Here is a 22,866-nt window from a genome sequence, read left to right as displayed (position 1 = left end):
TCTACATTTTACACAATGCAATCTACACATTTAATGTAATCCCTGTCAATATCCTGACCCCATACCACCAGCATTTTTCACAGAGCTACAACAAAGAATCCTAAAATTTGTATGGAACCAGAAAAGACCCCAGATAGCCAAGCAATCCTGAAAAAGAAAAGAAAAGCTGGAGGCATCACAATTCCAGATATTAAGCTCTGTTACAAAGCTGTAATCATCAAGACACTATGGTACTGGCACAAAAACAGACACACAGATCAATGAAACAGATAGAAAATGCAGGAATGGAACCACAATTATATGGTCCATTAATCTTCAATACAGCAAGAAAGAGTATCAAATAGAAAAATGTCTCTTTAAAAAATGGTGCTGGGAAAACTGGACAGCAACATGCAGAAGAATGAAACTAGACCACTTTCTTATAACATACACAAAAATAAATTCAAAATGGATGAAAGACCTAAATGTGAGACAGAGAACCATCAAAATTCTAGAGGAATTTTGCTGTATTACAGGCAGCAACCTCTTTGACCTTGGCCACAGCAACTTCTTACTAGATACATCACCGGAGGCACAGAAACAAAAGCAAAAATGGGCTATTGGACCTTGATGAATATAAAAAGATCCTGCACAGTGAAGTAACTATCAACAAAACTGAAAAACAACCTAGGGAACAGGAGAAGATATTTCCAAATGATATATCTGACTGATAAAGGGTTAGTATCCAAAATCTATAAAGAACTTACCAAACTCAGCACCCAAAAACAAATAATCCAGTAAAGAAATGGGAGAGGACATGAACAGAAACTTTTCCAAAGAAGACAGCCAGATGGCTAATGGACACATGAAAAGATGCTCACCATCACTCATCATCAGGGAAATATGAATCAAAATCACAATGAGATACCACCTCACACCTGTCAGAATGGCTAAAATTAACAACACAAGAAACAACAGGCATTGGCGCGATTGTGGAGAAAGGGAAACCCTTTGGCCCTGCTGGTGGGAATGCAAACTGGTACAGCCACTCTGGAGAACAGTACGGAGGTTCCTCAAAAAGTTAAAAATAGAACTACGTTATAATCCAGCAATTGCACTATTAGATATTTACCCAAAGGATACAAAAATACAGATTCAAAGGGGTCAACGCACCCCAACGTTTATCACAGCCTTATTAACAATAGCCAAACTATAGAAAGAGCCCAAACGTCCATCAACTGATGAATGGATAAAGAATGGACACATGGACATGGACACACACACACACACACACACACACACAGGAACATTATCACTCAGCCTTCAAAAAGAATGAAATCTTGCCATTTGCAAAGAGGTGGATGGAGCTACAGTATTTTATGCTAAGTGAAATAATTCATTCAGAAAAAAACAAATAACCACATAATTTTACTCAAATATGCAACTTAAGAAACAAAACAGATGAACATACGGAAGAGGAAAAAAAAAGAGAGGGAAGGAAACCATAAGAGACTCTTAATGATGGAGAACAAACAAGGTTGATGGAGTGGTGGGTGGGGATGGGCTAAATGGGTGCTGGGTAATAAGGAGGGCACTTGTGATGATGAGCACTGGATGTTGTCTGTAAGTGATGGATCATTTTATTCTACTCCTGAAACCAATATTGCACTGTATGTTAACTTGTACTTAAATAAAAATTAAATATATATATATATATATATATATATATATATATATATATATATATGGCTAGATAAAGAAAATGTGGTATATACTTACAATGGAGTATTATTCAGTCTCAAAAAGGAATAAAATCTTGTTACATGTTATAGCATGGATGAAACTTAAGGATATTATGCTAAATAAACCAATCACAAAAAGACAAACACTGTAGGATTCCATTTATATGAGGTATCTAAATTATTCCAATTCATAGAAACAGAAAGTAGAAGGGTGGTTGCTAACACCAGTGGGGAGGGTGGAGGGGGAAATGGGGAGATGATGCTTAATGGGTATAGAGTTTCAATGTTGCAAGATAAAAGTGTCCTCAAGATTGGCTGTAAAACAATTTGAGTATATTAACACTAGTGAAAAGCAGTTAATATGGCAAATTTTATTTTATGTTAATTTTTACAATTATCAGAGAAAAAGAAGGTAACTTCTAGAGAAAAAATCTCCTACTTGCTAGAAGGATATAATAATTTTAAATTTTATGCACTTAATAACAACTTCAAAATAAAGTAAAAATTAACTGCAGAAGCTGACAAATCCATCACAGTAGTGAGAGATTCAATACACCTCTTTCAGTGATTAATGATCAAGCAGACAAAATTACTGAGACCTGAACAGCAAAACTGACAATGTTTGGTCTATCCTAAACAGCAGTGATGTCAGCAAGATGGAAGAACAGAAAGTCCCTATCTTGTGTCTCCCTACACAATGATTTGGCAGCCAACCACAGAAAAGTGCCTTTGTAGGTGCTTTGGGATCCAGGTAGCAGGCTTCTAAACTGGGGTGAACCAAGACTAAGGAAAGCTTCTTTGAAAAAAAGGCCAGCACTCTGGTGGCAAGTTCACCAAATGCAGCGTGGCCTACAAACCAAAGGCAGCCTCAACACCCTAGAGACTGAGCTCCAGGCCTGCCTGGCCATAGTCCTGCAACCAATCCCATGTGCCAAGGAACTTAGGAAGAGCCACAGTGTCCACACACCAATAATAGGTCCCCCAGCCTTGGACCAGACTACGGATCCCAAAGCACCCCTGTGTCCAGGCTCTAGTCCTGCCTTTAGTCCTGCTCACCCAGGGACCCAGCAGCACCCATCCATTCTTCTAGTATGAGGCCTGCTGACCTCAGTGTCAGCTGTGGACCCAGAAGCAGCCCTCAGACATGGTTTCAGCCTCTCTCTGCCACAGTCTAGGGTAGGTCCAGGGAACCAGTGGGAGACACACCGACCCAATCCCCCAGTGGCAGACCAGCTAATCTTAGTCCCAGCTGTGGTCCCTGAAGCAGTCCTGTGGTTCAGCTGCAGCCTTGACTGAATGTGGTCCCAAAGGCAGTCACATCCACCTGGGGACCAGCAAGAACCACATCTTTCCGCAGAAAGTATTAACCATAAAGAAAATGATAAATTATACCACATTTAAATTAAGAACTTCTTAGTTCATCAGAAGAAACTCATAAATAGAAAAAGTTATCTGTAACAAATATAAGGGATTAGTATCTAGGAGACCCAAAGAATCTAAGATATACAAAGAAATCAGAGGAACAATTAAGAAAAACACAAATAACACAACAAGAAAATGGGTAAAAGGATATCAGCAGGTACTTCTCAAAGGAAATACAAACAGCATGCAAACATGAAAAGACAGTCAATCTCATTATTATTAGGGAAATAAAAATTTCAATCACGATTGAGGTATCATTTCACACATCACTTCACTAGGTTGGCAAAAATTTTAAAGGCAGACATTATCAAGTATTGGAGAGGACCATGAGTCATACAAGAGCCCTCATAGTGCTGGAAGGAGTGTAAAAGGTGCATTAGTATCTATGCCCAAACTCACACCCAGCAATCCACCCCAAGTATTTACCCTAGGGCAGGAGTTCTCAGCCTCAGCAATGACACTGGGGACTAAACAATTCTTCAGTGTGTGGGAGGGCTGGAGATGGGGAGGCTGTCCTGTGCATTACAGAATGTTTAGCAGCATGCATGACCTCTACCCATTAGAGACAGTAGCACCTCACTTGCCAGTTATGACAACAAAAAAGGATCTCCCTTTTTTTGTTGTATAATGAAATACAACAAAAAAAGTGAATGAAGAACTTCAGCCACACACACAACTGAATGAATTGCAAAAAAATTCATTAGCAAAAAAATTCATTAGCAAAAAAAACCCACATACTTCATTACATGCATTCATTTTATAAGGACCAAAAAGGTAAACAAAACTAAAGTATGTATTATCTGGAAATACATACATACACATGGTAAAACCATAAAGAAATGCAAGGAAATGATTAAAAGATACTTCAGGACAGTGGTTACCTCTGAAGAGAAAAGATGAACTGGAGCAGACAGATAAATGACTTCTAAGGTTTGGATAAGGTTCCATTTCTTAAACTGAGCAGGATATTCAACATTGTTTCATTATTTTTGTTCACATGCACTTTATATATTTTTTGCACACTCACACAGACACACACAAAGGCACAAGGATATTTGCACACCCGTGAGCAAATACTAGTGAGTTGATCCACTCTGTGCCCCTCAGGAAGACTGCTGTCTCCGGTGATGAAGGAGTGGCAGGCAGAAGGTATTCTGTGGTGTTCCAGAACACATGTATCTTGCACAACTAGAGGAAGAAAATTAGAAAACAGTTATCTCCCCACTCTATAGTCTCATGAAGAGTCTCTTTACAGAATCCTTATTTCTCAAAGCCCAGCCAGCCCACATCCCAGCTTGTCCACACAGCGTCTCTGACCACCTCACCTCTTCCTCTGGTCTACTTGACGCTGCATATAAATTCCCCTACAGCCCAACCACACAAGATGCAGGCATCATGGAAACAAGTCCCACAAGCCCTTAGTGTATCTGAGTATGTGACTATAACCTCTATGGGCCTCCCACCTCCCTTCTCCTCTGACCTTCCTCAGCACTCAGGCAGGCTGGCTATAGATGCTAGGTGTCTAAACAGTAGGAGAAAGACCTTGGTCCTTCAACCCCTCTCCCCACCTCCCATTCACAAATCTGCAGCCTGGTAAGCATGTAGACCATGGAGCCACCAGTGGCAAGCTCTGTAACAATGGGTAAGTTGCTAACCTTGTCTGTGCCCACATCTCCTCACCTATAAAATGGTATCTTCCATGGTACCAATCCTAGTGGGGTCACTGTGAAGATAAGAGTCAAGGCATGTGAAGCACATACAAGGGGCCCGGCTCTAAAAGTGTTAGCTATCATTTGAGATCCACAATCCCTCCCCCACAATTCTCAGAAGTCAAAAATGCTGTGAAAACTGAACAATTCTTCAAAATGTACCAACAAACTCTGGCAGCAAAATCTAAAATGATGTGAGGCTCTCTGCAATCTCTATTTCTAACTGTAGGTATCCATACATTTTGCTGCAGAAACCCTGTGTTTGATTAGGGGTGCTTTAGTATGACTTTGATAAAATCCAAACACGTCTGGCCAGTTTGGGGTCAGATAATGTGACCTGCTTACCATTGCACAGTCATGCTAACCCTCAGCAGCTCAGCTCATTACCTTTTTCTCTGTTGTGCCCTAGGCAGTCCTCTTCCACTCACTGACATTCAGTGACAGCCCCCAATCATTCTGACACTGGCCCATCCTCACAATCTGCCAAGGAGCTTCCCAGATCACAACTGCACAGGCCATGGTATTAGATCAAGGCCACTAAATAGCCTGGTCCTGAGCCTTCCCCTACTTCCCCTGCCTAGGCTCAGGCCACCCTATGTCCTGCAATGTTCTTATCTAAGTCAAGAGTTACTGCATGTTGACCTCACCAAGTGCCCCCATGGCCAGGCAGTTGCCTGGTAAATTTATTCACCTTTATATCCCCAGAAGCCAACACAACTCCTGGCATGCAGTATGCACCCAATAAATACTTGCCGAACTGAACAAATGAGCAAATGGCCATAGTTCAGGGAACCTAATCCACCTTATCAGGCCTTCATTTTCATCTTCACCTTTTGACTTTCAGGCACTTATTCAGAACAGAACTAGGAACTCTTGATATATGATTGACCCTTACCAAAATATACTTATAAAGATTTTCTGAAACTGTGAGAAATAAGCCCTCTATTTTTTTTTTTTTTTTTTAGCAAAGGAATATTTTTAAAGATTATAGGCAGAATACGACACAATCACTTGGACATTTTAACAAGCTTATTCTGACTGTGGTGCAGCCAACTGAGGGCACCAAAGCAAGTACAGGTAGACAAAAGGCAGGATGGTGGTTCCCATAGAGAAAAGTGGGCCAGCCCAGGGAGAATTCAAAAAGGTAACCAAATCTGTATTGACTGCAGGCTAGAGCTGGGGGAAGAGCTGACAAGGGATGCCTTCCCCAGGAGTGTCTGGGTGGCTAGGGTAAGGTGATGTCATTCACAGAAATTGGGGGCACTAGAAGAGGACCAGATGTGAGTGAGCTCAAGGTGCCTTATGCTCATATTGAGGCAGAAACGCTTTTGAGATAACCCAGAAACATCATGTAGGCCACAGGCTAAGCAAGTCTGGGACAGAGAAATGACCTGGGCTGGACCTGGGTTTGCTCAAAACCACAACAATCCTTAAAGCCACAAGAGATCACCCAGGGAAGATGCCCAGACTGAAAGAGAAGATGGCCAAGGAGGGCATCTTCAGAGATTTGAGGACAAAAGGAGATAGGCCTGATAAGTAGAAGGAGAATCAGGAGAGGCTGGCTAGGACCAGGATGGGTCAAGGCACAGAGGATGACCAAAGCTGCCACTCTCTATTGGGCCTGGCAGGGAGGAAGAAAAGACCCTCTGATTTGAGATCTGGTGCTTCCAATGCCACTCTGAAGGGGAGAGAGCCTCTACTGGTTAAAATGTAAATTTGTCCAATGAAACAACTAAATGCAACTAAATACTGACTTGGATCCTATACCACAGAAAAGAAATGGGCTAGACAAACAGACTGATCTGAATAGAACCTGTAGATGTTAGTGTCCTAGTTTTGCGGTTCTGTTAAATTAGATGTTAACATTTGGGGAGTCCAAGTGAATAGAATGAGAATTCTTTGTACTAGTTTCTAAACTTTTTCTTAATTCTGAAATTATTTCGAAAATATTTCTTTAATAAGACATTTTACAAATGTAAATGCCTCAAAGTTGAGCCACGTGCAAAACGGCTGGGGAAAAGCCTTTGTGAGACACCAGCCCCCTCCCCTCCTCTTCCCATTACAAAATCAAACGGAGAATAGGAAAACAAAAGGCACTCCGCGAACGCAGAGGCAGGCAGAAGCACCCAGCAAGTCCCCGCTCAGGGTCACCCCTCCCTGAGGGTGCTCCCTCCCCTAAGGGAGCGCGACCCGAGACTCGCCCCCTACCAGGTCTCTCCGCAGCAGGGACTCCGCCCACAGGTGGCGACCACTCAACTCCCGTACATCCTGCTTCAGCGCATTCCCGCCCAGCCCAAAGGTTCTAGGTTCTCTCGGCTGAGTCCGCACCGCCCTCAGCCCGCCTCCCGCCCTACAGCGGGAGTGCCGCTGTTCGGCCTTAGGAGCCCAGACGCCCATTGTCCCCATACCAGTCCCTTGTAACCACTATCCGCGCGCGGCGCTGAGGGCCAAAGCCTGGGATGCCGTTGAGAAAACGCAACGCCAGGCCCCACCGCTCCCGAACCCAAACCAGGGCGGTCCGCAACGCGAGCGGGCCGACGCCTACCTGCGCGCCGTGCGGGCTGAAGGCTCGCTGAGCTGCGCTGGACACAGCGCGAGGCAAGGAACCCCAAAGCGCCGGGCCGCGCCCGCCTCGGGCGTCGCGGCCGCGCAACGTCCGGCACCAGAGCGCTCTGGGCGCCTGGGCTTGCCTTCTGTGTCCCGCCCCAGTCACGCCCACGACCACGCCCCCGACCACGCCCCAACCCGAGCAACCACAGAGAGGCCAGGGCCTCCGCAGAGCCTAGAGGGACCTTGGAAGTACCGGTCTGAGCTGCAGAAGTGTCCGGAGAATCTCCTATTTGCTCCGCTCACACTGCTCTCTCCCGTGCTAGTCTAGGCACTTTTCTCGCCCCTGGTCACAAAAGCAGGAGGCTTTTTTCTATCTAGGATGGTGGTTCTGTAAACAGAATGAGTTGGGGGGGGGGGGGGCTCTGGAAAAGTACAAACTTCGCTTTCTCTACATAAGAAAAGTCATTTTAAGACCCTGACCATCTTGTGAAAGAATTTAAAAGCAAACAGCCGCTATCAAGCCAGAAGATACCCTAGTCACGTAAGGGACAACATAATCAGTGCTAAAACTCCCAGTGCTGACTCAAAAGTGAAGACTGACCTGACACACATACTTGAGTTAACTTTACAGAATCTAAACCACTTTGAGCACTCAGGTACAAGACCTATTGAAGCCATTGAATTGATAATGCTCATCTGGTTGGACCTTGTGAGTTCAACCTGGACACAGTCAACTTAAGATGACTTTTACCCTAATTCCTTGTTGTCTTCCCCATTGTGCAAGCCTTTCAGGAGTATGCATGCTCCCTTAGCTTAAAATTTACCCAATTTTGTTGTTCAAGGAGACTCTCTTGGGAAAGACCACCCTTTACCTGTTGCAAGTAAAACTCTTACTCTTCCTATTCTTTGGGTTCGTTGTGTATTTTGGCTCCACATCCACCAAGAGGTGAACTTAGTTTTGGGTAACAGTTTTCCAGACCAATAGCTGCTTCACCTGGGAACTTGGTAAAAAAGCAAATCCTGGAGTTCCACCCCAAACCTACTGAATCAGAAACTGAGGGCAGGCCCAACATCCCTTGAGGTGATCCTGATACAAAGTAGGTTTTGAAAACCACTGGTCTGTGACAAGTTTTCTCAACCTCCATACTCTGGACATTTTGGCCTGGATAATTCTCTGTTGTGAGGGTCTGTCCTGTGCTTTATGGGTAGAGTCACCATAAAATACAAGGTGACCAGTTAAATTTGATTTTCAACTAAACAACAGTGTTAATTTAAGATTCAAATTTAACTGAGAGTCCTGTATTTTATTTGGAGACACTACCCTACATGTATTTTTATTTGCTAAATCTGAAAATTCTGATTATAGGATATTTGAACATCCCTGTCCTCTATTAGGTGCCAATAGCACACCACACCCTTGCCCCTCCAGTTATGACTACTAAAAATGTCTCCAGTATGCTCATTGTTAAATAAAAAATTCATCTGACTAAATTTAAAGATCTAAGTTGTTTTATTAAATCATTCACAAATTGGGGAGCATTCCCTCTAGCAAATGGAGGAAAGTTCTGAGGAGTTATACAAAATTGAAGTTTTTTTATAGAAGAAAGGTGGGGCAAGAAAATTACTAGCAAAGGAAAAGGATTGTTCCTAGAAAGGCCACTTTCCTTGTGGGTAAAGGCAAGGGGTTTTATTGTGGAATTGACCTCATCTGCCTTTGGGGGATGGAGAGGGCCTATTATGGAAAACTGGCACTGATCAAAAAAAATTCCTGACTTACCAGTAAACAAACACTACATTTCTGGGCGAGGTTGAAATTGCAATTTTTAAATTTTTTTTTGTTTACAATTTATTTTCTTTTTTCTTTTTTTAATTTTTTTAACATTTATTTATTTTTGAGAGACAGAGGCAGAGCATGACCAGGGGAGGGGCAGAGAGAGAGAGAGAGAGAGAGAGAGATACAGAATCTGAAGCAGGCTCCAGGTTCTGAGCTGTTTGTTAGCCCAGAGCCTGATGCGGTGCTCGATGCAGGGCTCGAACTCAGAACTGCAAGACCGTGCATGACCCAAGCTGAAGTTGGAGGCTCAACTAACTGAGCCACCCAGGTGCCCCTATTTTCTTTCTTTAAGAAATCTCCACACCCAATGTGGGGCTCAAACTCATAACCCTGAGATCAAGAGTTGCATGCTCTACTGACTAAGTCATCCAGGCACCCCAAATCTGCAATTAGATTGGTATTAATCCCCAATGTAGGAACTCAATCTAAGTGACACATTTTGAGCCTGTGGTTTCCTTTTTAACACCAAGGAGGCAAAATTCCTCCTCTACTCCAACCCACCTCTACCTTCACAGCTTGAGAATTACTGCTTTATGAGATACATGGGACAGCGTACTTCACAGAAAAGGGTGACTTGGCCTCAAAGGCTCTGTCTAAACACAAATATTCTTGGGAACAACCTATGTTAAACATCCAAGAGAGTCAAGTAGCAAAGGTTTTGCATTTGCTTGTCTACCCTGGCAATTCTCCAGAAGATATTTTTTGTTTGGTTGGTTTTGTCACTGTTTGTAAAAATAAAATCAAAATGGTGTCACTTAAGTTAAGGCCTGAAGTCAGTAAACCAACAATTATTACCTAACCTAACTGCAGTTTCAACTCTGCAGAAATGTAAACTTTAATCAGTCAACATGGGGATTTCCTGATCAGTGCTAGGAAATTTACTGAGAGACCCCGTCAGTACCCCTTAGGAGGACAACCTTGCCTAAAATAATGGGTTCATGAACAATAATTTCCTTTTTGTCAATTCCTCTCTATCTTTAAAAACCTTTCCCAGGGTGCCTGGGTGGCTCAGTTGGTTAGCATCTGACTTCAGCTCAGGTTATTATCTCATGGTTTGGTTCAGTTCCTGACCTCAAGCCCACATCAGCGCAGAGCCCACCTTGGATCTTCTGCCCCCACCCCCCTGCCCCTACCCCACTCATTCATGCTTTCTCTCTCTCTCTTTCAAAAATAAATTAAAAAACGTTTAATTTTTTTTCCCTTTTATGTAGACCTTTGGAACTCCCCTCTACTTTCCAGACAGGATGCTGTGTGATTCGTGAATCAATATATAAAGCCAATTAGATTTTTAAATTTATTCTGTTGAGTTTTTGTTATTTAACAGATTTGGTATCAGCAGTGTCATTTGAAGCAAACTTTTGGCAACATTCAGGGACAATGCAAAATAAATAAATAAATAAATAAATAAATAAGCATGCTCTCCATGAATCCTTTGAAGTCCCTGTCCTTCTCACATTTCCAAGGGCTATAAGTAAGTTCTTCTCAGTTCTGACTTCCACACTTTCTGCATTCAAACTTTCAAATCTAATTGGCATTCTTTTACAAGGCACATCAACTTGAGCTGCCAGGAGATATTCCCAGAGGCAACTGAGCTTCCATAAATATGGAACCCAGTTGATCTGCCATGTTTGCCTGGTGCCCAACTGAGCTGGCAGAGGATGTTCCCAGGGCCAACCTCTAACCTTTCAGACCACAATTGCCTGGGTAGAAAACCTCAACAGTTTCCATGGGAATTGGTGATAGTGTGCACATAAGGCATTCTTGTGACCAGGAGGCACTAACATTTTGTGGTTACTGTCAATACATTAAGGTGCACACGTGGGGTGCCTGGGTGGCTCAGTCAGTTAAGCGTCTGCCTTCAGCTCAGGTCATGGTCTCGCGGTCTGTGGGTTCGAGCCCCGCGTCAGGCTCTGTGCTGACAGCTCAGAGCCTAGAGCCTGTTTCAGATTCTGTGTCTCCCTCTCTCTCTGACCCTCCCCTGTTCATGCTGTGTCTCTCTCTGTCTCAAAAATAAATAAAGGTTAAAAAAAATATTTTTAAAAAGGTGCAGATGTTCTTCTTGTTTTATGTAGATAAGGGCTATTGCTAACGGGCATTTCCGAGACCAAAAAGCTGCAAAATTGGGGGGTGTGAGTTTAGGACTGAAAGTCTATTAGATCATTTGCTACTTCAAGAAGACTTTTATGTTAGGATAAGTTGGTCATGGAATGGGTTAGGTTCACACTAGTTTGCCCGCCAACTGCAAGAAAATCTCCATGCAACAAGATATATTGTAAAACATGCACAATCCTCCATCCAGCAGCACATCCCTTTTAGGTAGTAGTTCAAGTCTGAGAAACCCAAAGGCTTAGCTAATGGATCCTTAAATTCTAGATTCAAGCATGACACCTTCCAGTATACCAATTTATTTTATGTCCAAGAACTATAGTCCTGAAAGTTGCAGATATTTACAAAAACAACAAAATCTTACTAAGCATGTCTTGTGTCCTGAGGAATTTGGCTTGGTAACCATCAGATTGGGGGCCCCCAAATAGGGCAGAAAAGAAAAGTGAGTTGCAAAATGAACAAAACTTTTAGAATGTCTAAAAGAAAGTTTCATTTGAACCAGAGTTGAGACAGCTGCCCAAGAAACACCATCTTCCCAAAGAAGGGAGTGCTCTGGAAAATGAAGTTTTTACAGGGTTATATACTTTTTATATCTTGTAAGAGCTCACATATTATAGACTAACATATAGGCAGGAATCACAAGTAGTAACATCAAGGAATGCAGGGATAAGAAGCATTGTCTTTAAGGACAAGATAGTTTTCCTTTAGAATACTCATTTACAAAGCAAATATACAATGCATGCTTGAAGGACTTGAATACAGTTTCAACTCCCTCAGATATGTAGCCTTTAACCAGTCACCAGGGAGATTTGTTGGTCAGTTTTAGGAAATTTAATGATAGACACTCTCTGTTCCCCTCAGGAGGGCAACCTTGCCTACAACAATAAATTCTTTGCTAATAATTTTCTTTTTTCTACTTTTAAAAACCTTTTCTATAGCTTTTTGGACATCACATCTACTTGCTATACGTGGAGCTGCCTGATCCATGAATAAATTTATAAAGCTAAACAGGTCTCTAAAATTTACTTGGTTGAATTCTTGTTATTTACCATTGTAAAGTGTGTTACAAAATATAAGTTATATATAAGAAATATATACATAAGAAATATAAGTTATAATAATTTGTGACATCCTCAGCCAATGTTACACTCAAGTTTGTCATTGTTCATTTCACTTATATGCAGTGAGGCCATGGACACCAGATACAACAGAGAACAAAATGTGCTTGTTCTCATGGACTCACTTTCTAATAGGGGAGGCACTCAAGAAACAAGTAGTATGTAATGTGTCAAAATGTTGTTTATTTAACACATTTTTGTGGTATTGCTTTATTTAGCAAGTTAAGAGGATAAGGAATGATCGCTATAAGGGTGGGGTGCTATTTTAGGTAATGTAAAGGTAGTGTTTCTCAGATTACTTTACTCCCCAGAACCTGTGTCTCATTTGTTCCTTCATTCAACAAATGTCTAATGAATAGCACTCTGTGACACTCATTCTTCTCCTCTAAGCACTGTAGTTAAAACAGTGAGGAAAAAAAACCCACATCTTTTCTTCATGGTACTTACATTCCAGTGAGAAAAACAATAAACAAACAAGTAAAATATATGTTAGAGACTGCTATGGAAAAAAATAAAGTGGGAAAGGGAATAGTAAATCCAGTTTTACATAGTGTGGTCAGGGAAGACCTCACTGTGAAAACTATATCTGAGTGAAAAGCCAAGAGATATGAAGAACAAACCATTCAGAATTCAATAGGAAAAATAATTTAGGCAAAAAGAATGGCATGTTCAAAAGCTCTGGAGTGAAAGCATGCTTAGCAAGTTTGAGGAACAGCATGACGAGCTGAGTGAATAAGGAGAGTCAAAGAAATGAAGTCAGCCAGGGGGAGATCAAAGTTCACTCTTTGAAGACGACAGGGTACTCTATATGTAAAACCCAAAAGATTCCACCAAAAAGCTGCTATAACTGATTTATGAATTCAGCAAAGTTGCAGGATATAAAATCAACACACAGAAATCAGTTGCATTCCTATGCAAAGAGAAATCACGGAATCGATCCCATTGACAATTACACCAAAAACCATAAAACACCTAGGAATAAATCTAACCAAAAAGGTGAAAAAATCTATACACTGAAAACTATAGAAAGCTTAAGAAAGAAATTGAAGAAGACACAAAAAAATGGAAAAATATTCCATGCTCCTGGATTGGAAGAACAAATATTGTTAAAATGTCAATACTACCAAAAGCAATCTACATATTGAGTGTAATACCCATCAAAATAACATGAGCATTCTTCACAGAGCTAGAACAAACAATCCTAAAATTTTTATGGAACCAGAAAAGACCCTGAATAGCCAAAGCAATCTTGAAAAAGAAAACCAAAGCAGGACGCATCACAATCCCGGACTTCAAGCTATACCACAGACTGTAATCATCAAGACAGTATGGTACTGGCACAAAAACAGACACTCAGATCAGTAGAACAGAATAGAGAACCCAGAAATGGACCCACAAACGTACGGCCAACTAATCTTTGACAAAGCAGGAAGGAATATCCAATAGAATAAAGATAGTCTCTTCAACAAATGGTGCTGGGAAAACTGGACAGTGACATGCACAAGAATGAACCTGAACCACTTTCTTACACCATACACAAAAATAAACTCAAAATGGATGAAAAACCTCAATGTAAGACAGAAAGCCATCAAAATCCTCAAGAAGAAAGCAGGCAAAAACCTCTTTGATCTTGGCCACAGCAACTTCTTACTCAACACGTCTCTGGAGGCAAGGGAAACAAAAGCAAAAATCAACTACTGGGACCTCATCAAAATAAAAAGCTTCTGCACAGGGAAGGAAACAATCAGCAAAACTAAAAGGCAACCGACAGAATGGGAGAAGATATTTGCAAATGACATATCAGATAAAGGGTTGGTATCCAAAATCTGTAAAGAACTTATCAACCTTAACACCCTAAAAACAAATAAACCAGTGAAGAAATGGGCAAAAGACATGAATAGACACTTCTCCAAAGAAGACATCCAGATGGCCAACCAACACATGAAAAAATGCTGAACTTCACTCATCATCAGGGAAATAAAAATCAAAACCACAATGAGATACCACCTTGCCCCTGTCAGAATGGCTAACGTTAACAACTCAGGCAACAACAGATGTTGGCGAGGATGCGGAGAAAGAGGATCTCTTGCATTGTTGGTGGGAATGCAAGCTGGTGCAGCCACTCTGGACAATAGTATGGAGATTCCTCACAAAACTAAAAATAGAACTACTCTATGACCCAGAAATTTCACTACTAGACATTTATGCAAGGGATACAGGTGTGCTATTTCGAAGGGACACATGCACCCCAATGTTTATAGCAGTACTATCAACAATAGTCAAAGTATGGAAAGAGCCCAAATGTCCATCGATGGGTGAATGGCTAGAGAAGATGTGGTATATAGATACAATGGAGTATTACTCGGCAATCAAAAAGAATGAAATCTTGTAATTTACAAGTATGTGGATGGAACTGGAGGGTATTATGCTGAGTGAAATTAGTCAGAGAAAGACAAATATATGACTTCACTCATGTGAGGACTTTAAGAGACAAAGCAGATGAACATAAGGGAAGGGAAACAAAAATAATGTAAAAACAGGGAGGGGGACAAAACATAAGAGACTCATAAATATGGAGAACAAACACGGTTACTGGAAGGGTTGTGGGAGGGGGGATGGGCTAAATGGGTAAGGGGCACTGAGGAATCTACTCCTGAAATCATTGTTTCACTATATGCAAAGAAATTTGGATGCAAATTTTTAAAAATTAAAATAAAGAATTATAGTGAGAAAAAAAGGAAATTTTAAAAAAAGGAAATGAAGTCAGAGGGGTAATAAATAATGTGCCTGATGTGTGGGGTCTTATAGGCCATTGCCAGCTTCAGTGTTCACTCAATGTTAAAGCGGAGGAAGAATGCAGTCTAATGTAGATTTTAGAAGTGCCCTATGAGGTGAAGCAGAGCAAGAAGCCAGATGGGATGCTACTACACTTGTTCATATCAGTCATAATGGACAGGCCAATGGACTAGGGTGCTTATGATAAAGAGGGAGAGAATTAGGGTTACTCTGGACATTCTTTCAAAGTAGAGGCAAAAGGATTTCCTTCTGGATTCAATGTAGAAGATGAGAGAAAGGAGTCAAGGAAGACTCAAAGTGTTGGCTTTCACGGGACAACAGTGTTGACATAAACTGAGAAAGGAGGGATGACAGAAGAACAGGTTTCATGTGAGGCCAGGACTTTGGTGTTAGACATATTAGATATCTTGCTTAGCAAGTTAGTGTAGGTGACTGACTTATCTTTTCTAGGAGATAAATACCTATCTAGTTCATAACCAACCTTTCTCCAAATTAACAGGCAGGATCTCTAGCTAAGCCATTTTCTCCTGTGTAAGTGTTCAGTTGAAAATCTGAGACCCTCCTTGGTTGACAAGATTGTTCTACTCAGAATCAGGAAATGGAAATATTCACAACCTCTAGCTAAGTCAGAATTTAACCTGGGGAGGTATTACACAAAGACCTCTCCCTTCACCCTGGCTTCCTACCTCTCTCCTTCTCAGATAATAGAAAGAGCATAAGGAAGAACTTTATTATTCATATGGCAATACATGTCCTAGAGACTGTGACTCCATTTATGAATGAGCTCAAGTGGGGAATGGAAGAATAAAAAAATGACAGGCTAATACTTTTCCAGAATAACTCAGCTTACCAACCACCAGAAACATCATATCCCTACTGTGGTCTACTAAGGATTATAGAGATATGGAGTAGGGGGATCCTAGGATAGAGGGAGAAATAGGTTTAAATCAAAATGAGAGAGAAAAAATAGTCATGGAAAGATGGACTGAGGTAAAGAGAGGGAAGAGGGGAATTATAGAGTGGTGGGTTCCAGATGGTGAACCCATTTAGTAGATCAGGTCTTATCTCCTTTTCTGAGATGTCTCCTTAGAGTGCATTGAGAAATTTTCTTTTTAATATAAAGACTCTTGCTTTGCTCGCAGTATTGAATGTCTTAATCATCACTTAGTGTGATTCATGGTGCTCCCTCAAAACATACATCCACTCAGATCCTCAACATTTGACATTATTTGGAGTAAGTGTCTTCACAGATGTTATTTAAAAAAGATCTTGAGATGAGATCATCCTGGATTAGGATGTGGCCTAACCAGTAATGGATGTCCTTACTTTCCTTGGCTTCTGGTACATTATGCCAATCTATACCTTTGTCTTCACATGGCTTTCTGACTGTGTCTTTGTATGTTCTCTCCTTTTCTATTATAAAAACATCCACTGTTACCCTCCCTCTGAGTTTTAAATCATTGCTCCTACTATTCTGGCCAAAAATAAATAAATAAAAGTAAATGGTTCTATCATTTTAGTTTAGGGCATAGCATATTGGGGTTTTAGTTATCCTGTTTTAGAATGGTTTAAGTCAGTTTTGTAGCTTATTTTTACTTCAAATGGAGATTTTTATAGCCTTGGTTAAAATTTTACTCTATTCCTTTCTTCTCTTAAACAAGTTTTGTGCCATATTTTACTAAGTTAATCATGTGACAACAATGACTGTGATAACATTTACCAACACTTATATATGTTTCTTTTTTTCTACACAAAAGTTTTTTTTTTTTTTAAGTTTTGGTTAAATTCCAGCTAGTTAACATACAGTATAATATTTGTTTCAGGTTTACAATATAGCAATTTAACACTACCATACAATATCCAGTGCTCATCACAAGTGCTCTCCTTTATCCCAATAACCTATTTAACCCACTCCCCACTCGCCTCCCTTCTGGTAACCAAAAGTTTGTTATCTTTAGTTAAGAGTCTTTTTTCTTGGCTTGCTTCTCTCTTTCTTTATTCACTTTGTTAATTTGTTTTGTTTCTTAAATTCCACATAGGAGTAAAATCATATGGTATTTGACTTTCTCTGACTGAATTATTTCACCTAGTATAATGATCTCTAGCTCCATTCATGTCATTGCAAATGGCAAGACTTCATTCCTTCTACAACTGAGTAATATTCCATTATAAATAAATATAAATAAGTATAACATATCATCTTTCTCCATTCAAAAGTCAATGGGCATATGGGCTGTTTCCATAATTTGACTATTGTAGATAATGCTGCTATAAATTTCTGTGTGCATGTATCCCTTTGAAATAGTATTTTTGTATTCTTTGAGTAAATACATAGTAGTGTACATGCTGGATCATAGAGCTTCTATGATCTGTCATATACTTCTGTTTTTAACTTATTGAAGAACCTGCATACTATTTTCAGTAGTGGCCAAACCAGTTTGCATTCCCTACAAAAGTGAAAGAGGGTTCCCCTTTCTCCACATCCTTAGCAACACCTGTTGTTCCTTATGTTGCAATTTTAGCCATCCTAACAGGTTGTGAGGTGGTAGTTCATTGTGGTTTTGATTTGTATTTCCCTGATGATGAGTGATGTGGAGCATCTTTCCATGTGTCCATTGGCCATCTGGATGTCTTCTTTGGAAAAATGTCTGTTCATGCCTTTTGATCCGTTTGTTAATTGGGTCATTTGCTTTTTGAGTGAGTTTCATAAGTTCTTTATATATTTTGGATACTAACCTTTTATCAGATATATCATTTACAAATAACTTCTCTCATTCTGATTGTTGCCTTTTGGTTTTGTTGAGCCTTCCCTTTGTTATGCAGAAGCTTTTTATCTTGAATGAAATCCAAATAGTTCATTTTCCCCTTTGTTTCCTGTACCTCAGAAGATGTATCTAGAAACAAGTTGCTAGGGCCGGTGTCAAAGAATATAATGTCTGTGTTCTCTTCTAGGATTTTTCTGGTTTCAGATCTCACATTTTGGTTGTTCATCAATTATGAATTTATTTTTGTGTATGATACAAAAAAGTGGTCTAGTTTTATTCTTTCACATGTAGCTGTCCCGGTTTCCCAATACAATTTGTTGAAGGGACTGCCTTTTTCCCATTGGATATTCTTTACAGCTTTGTCAAAGATTAATTGACAATATATTTATGGACTTATTTCTAGGTTTTCTATTCTGTTCCATTGATCTACACGTATATTTTTAGGCCAGTACCATACTGTTTTGATCACTGCAGCTTTCTAAAAAAGACTTGAAGTCTGGAATTGTGATGACTCTAGTTTGATTTTTTTATTTTTTTCTTTCTTATTATTTTAGTGACAATGAAATGTAGCTTTATTTACTTTTCATTTTTTTTCTTTTTTTAAAGTTTTTATTTAAGTTGTAGTTAGTGAGCATATAGTGTAATATTGGTTTCAAGAATAGAATTTAGTGTTTCATCCCTTACATATAATACGCACTGCTCATCTCAACAAAAGCCCTCTTTAGTACTCATCACCCATTTAGACCATCCCCCACCCACCTCCCTTCCAGCAACCCTCAGTTTATTCTACATAATTGAGTCGGGACATCTGGATGGCTCATTTGATTGAGCATTGACTCTTGATTTCATCTCAGGTCATGACCCCAGACTCTTGGGATCAAGCCCCACATCAGGCTTCACGCTGGGCATGGAATCTGCTTAGGATTGTCTCTCTCTCCTTCTCCCCCACTCTCTCTCTCTCTTTCAAATAAACAAAGAGTCTCTTATTGTTTGTCTCCATCTTGTTTTCTCTTTCCTTAAGTTCATCTGTTTCATTTCTTAAATTCCACATGAGTGAAATCATATAGCATTTGCCCTTCTCTGACTGAATTACTTCATTTAGCATTATAAACACACACACACACACACACACACACACACACACATCTTCATCCATTCATCAGTCAATGGACATTTGCGCATTTTCCATACTTTGGTTATTGTTAGTGCTGCTATAAACATTGGGGTGCATGTGCCCCTTTGAATCTGTGTTTTTCCATCCTTTGGGAAAATACCTGGTAGTGCAATTAGTGTGTTGTAATGTACTTCTATTTTTAAGTTTTTGAGGAACCTCCATACTGTGTTCCAAAGTTGCTGCACTAGTTTGCATTCACACCAACAATGGAAGATGGTTACCCTTTTTCCATACCCTTGCCAACATGTGCTGTTTTCTGTGTTATTAATTGTAACCAATCTGAGAGGTATGAGGTGGTTATCTCACTATGATTTTCATTTGTATTTCCCTGATAATGAGTGACATTGAGCATCTTTTCATGTGTCTGTATCCATCTGTATGTATACATTGGAAAAATGTTTAGATTAAAGGAGTTAATATGGTAGAGGAGTAGTGGAACCCTATGCATGCTTCATCCTGTGAACACAGCCAGATAAATATCAAACCATATTGAATGGCCAAGAAATTGATCTGAGGTCTGAGAGAACAGCACATCTAGAGGTAGGAAAACAGCTACATCATGGAAGGTAGGAGCTGCAGAGAGCTGAGTTGGTGGAGAAAAGAAGGGCAAGTGCTGTGGAGGGGAGGGAGTCCTGATCACGGAGAGAGGAGCAAAAGAGAAAGAGGAAGAAAGAGTGAAAGCACATGCAGGTGACTGCATAAGAAAAACTCTTCCCCAAAACCAATGACTAGGAAAAGGAGAGGGATCTATTACCACAAGTTATTACAAGCAGGGAGCACAAAATTTGGAGTTTTAGTAGTCCACTTTTTGGCCAGGTCATGCTTCAGGAGGCTTAGTGGTGCTCTCATGGGGAAGGAGGGCAGAGATCCATAAGCAAGCAGTGTGGTCTAAGGATCCCCTGGGTCGTACAGGGAGAAAAATTTCCCCTCCTTGGAGTGCATTTGGGAATGGCGGCATGATCTTTCTGGGTACGAAAGGAACCAGCAGCACCACTGGACTGTCCTGTTCCCTGGCATAGGAACAAAGACATTGGCTGAGGACAGCAAACCTGGTGTGCTAGCTTGTCCTGTGCTTTACCATAAACTCTGAACTGATCCACAGTCATGTGATCACTTTTCTAGGACAAACTGGCAAACAGAGAAAGCGTAGCAAGACTCTCCCCCAGAGGATCACTGTGGGCCCCTGTTGTCTGGGTCCCTAAAATTCGGAGTTTGCAGTTTTGAAACCCGGCCATGTGTCTGGGATAAAACACAGGAGTGTTGTGCTACCTGGTAGGCAGACAGAACAATGGACACAGGCAGGGTGAAGACAGGGATCTGGTGGAAGCTGGGGACATAAGAGAAGTGATTGCCGGTTCTTCTGTGAGAACTTCCTAAAGGGTGTCAACTCCCTGCTCTGTGCACCAAAGAGTGGGGCAATGCCATTCCCCCTCCCCCCTCCCCATCCATCAGCACTGACCAACTTTAGTGACCAAAACAGCACCACCAAGGGGAGGCTGGAACTGCTTACACGGAACGTCAGCCCCCTGAAGGAGGTGCATCTCCACTTGAGGGAGTCCACCTGAGAATCACGGCAGGCTCCACTCCCAGAAGCCCAGCACAAACCCCTCTAAACCCACAAAGTCTACTGATCAGAGTGCTACATAGCCCCAGCTATAGGGGAAATAAGATCTAGCTACCTTTTTTTGTACCTCTTCTTAATATAGCTTTTATTTTCAGGAGAAGGCACAAACAGGCTTTCCTAACAATCACACACACACACACACACACACACACACACACACAACAGTGATCCAGACAAAATGACAAAATAGGGAAATTCACACCAAAAGAAAGAATATGAAGAAGTCATCTCCATGTGTTTAATCAACACAGATATAAGTAAGATATCTGAACCAGAAGTTAAAACAATAATCATAAGGTAACTAGCTGAGCTTGAGAAAAGCACAGAAGACACTAGAGAAACCCTTATGACAGAGATTTAAAAAAAAAAAAAAAAACTAAACTAAACACTAGTCAAGCCAAAATTTAAAAATGCTATAACTGGGAAGGAGTTAAAATGGCAGAGTACTAGGGGGACTCTGGACTTGCCTTGCTCCTCAAACACAGCTAGATCAACACCAAATCATTTGAACACCTAGGAAATCAATTGGAGAATTAAGAGAACAATCTTCATGTCTTGAGGAAGAAAATGTGGCAGGTACAGGTGAGGGGACATGAAAAGGGGAAGCGAAAAGCCACGGAGCCACAAAAGGGAGGGAGCCTTTTCCAAAGAGAGGAGAAGAGAGGAAGAGAGAGCAGTGCATTGGGTTCACACAAGAAAAGCACTACCCGAAACCATTCACTGGGGAATCAGAAGGAACTGACTATCACAAGTTTTTGCAAACAGTTGAGCTAAAATTTGGAGGCTTTGAAAGTTTGTACCATTCTCCCAAGTAGAACCAAGGGGATAGCAGTGTTCCTGGGGAGAAGAAGGTCAGAGGCCTGAGAGCACACACTGGACAGTGTGGTGTGGGGATCCCCTGGGTCACACTGGGAGAAAACATTCCCCTTCCTGGAATGCATTTGGAAGAAGCTATATTGCCTCTCTGAAGACAAAAAAAAAAGGCTAGTACCTTTGAGTAGTGCTTCCACAGCAGGGGACAGAGGCACAAGCAAAGGGTGGATACCTGGTTTCAGCTTTCCTCCGTGCTTCACCATAAACTCCAGGCACCTGTGCAGCATGCGATTGCTTTTCTGGGACAGAACAACACCAGGAGCAGAACTGTGATGTTCTCCTCCAGAGAAAGGGAGAGGGTCCAGGCCTTGCTGTTTTTTTGTTTGTTTGTTTGTTTGTTTGTTTGTTTTTAAGATTTGAAGTTTTGAATCCTGGCTGCACACCAGAGATAAAACAAATACAAAAGAAGTGTGGCATCACACATATTGGTGGCCCAGGCACAGAAAGGTTGAGGACAGGGATCTGATGGAAGCCTGAAACACAGGAGGGGGAGATCGTTCGCTGGTCTGTGAGGACCCCCCTGAATATCGGCAGACAAGACCTACCTTCCCCTGGGAAGAGAGAATGGGGTGACACCATCTTTCCCTTCTCCCCCACCCACGAGAACAGTCACAGTACAATGAGCAACACAGCGTCCCCAGGGGAGGCTGGAGCCACCTACACCAAACCCACCCTGCTGTGCCCTGCAGGGACATCTTCACTGGTGCAAGTCTGACTATAAGACAGTGCAGTGGGCCTCTCCCTCTGAGGGCCAACACAGCCCCCCCACCCCATCCCTGCATGTGCCAAGTCTACTATCATAGAGTACTCCAAAGCATCAGCTTCAATTCTGGTGGAAATAGGACCAGCCTTTCTTTTTTCTTTTCTTTTCTTTTTTTCTTTTTTCTTTTCTTTTTTCTTTTCTTTTCTTTTCCTTCCTTTCCTTTCCTTTCCTTTCCTGTCTTTTCCTTTTCTTTCTTTCTTTCTTTCTTTCTTTCTTTCTTTCTTTCTTTGCTTGTTTTATTTCCTTTTCTGATTTTTTTGGATCAGGCTCCTTTATTTATTTATTTATTTATTTTTCTTCTTTTTGCTTTCTTTCTTTCTTTCTTTTTTTGTCTTAAAGTTTTTTTGTTGGGTTGTTGTTGTTGTTTTTCCTTTTCCTTTTCTCTCTCTCTTTTTTTTTTTTTTGGACCAG

The 22,866-nt window shown here is 41.0% G+C and overlaps 1 protein-coding gene across 6 annotated transcripts in view; it reads right to left on the bottom strand.

Annotated features, from left to right (window-relative positions):
- The window catches only part of PGBD2 (piggyBac transposable element derived 2), a 36,220-nt gene extending 28,740 nt beyond the window's left edge, over positions 1–7,480 (bottom strand). Inside the window, exons 1-3 of one of the 6 annotated variants that reach the window (XM_042981032.1) lie at positions 7,398–7,480; positions 4,799–4,866; positions 4,207–4,331 (exon numbers count right to left, since the gene is read on the bottom strand). The gene's annotated coding sequence lies outside the window, so the exon portion shown is untranslated. Of the gene's footprint in view, positions 1–4,206; positions 4,332–4,798; positions 4,938–7,060; positions 7,304–7,397 lie in introns of those variants that run through there. The other 5 variants (XM_042981025.1, XM_042981040.1, XM_042981017.1 and 2 more) reach the window with 5 other exon arrangements.
- Between the last annotated feature and the right edge of the window lie 15,386 nt (positions 7,481–22,866).

The sequence above is a fragment of the Panthera tigris genome, chromosome A1 (assembly GCF_018350195.1).
Source record: "Panthera tigris isolate Pti1 chromosome A1, P.tigris_Pti1_mat1.1, whole genome shotgun sequence".
In the NCBI taxonomy this organism is placed as follows: domain Eukaryota; kingdom Metazoa; phylum Chordata; class Mammalia; order Carnivora; family Felidae; genus Panthera; species Panthera tigris.
The sequence above is the reverse complement of the archived record's forward strand: the minus strand, read 5'-3'. Positions and strand labels throughout refer to the sequence as shown.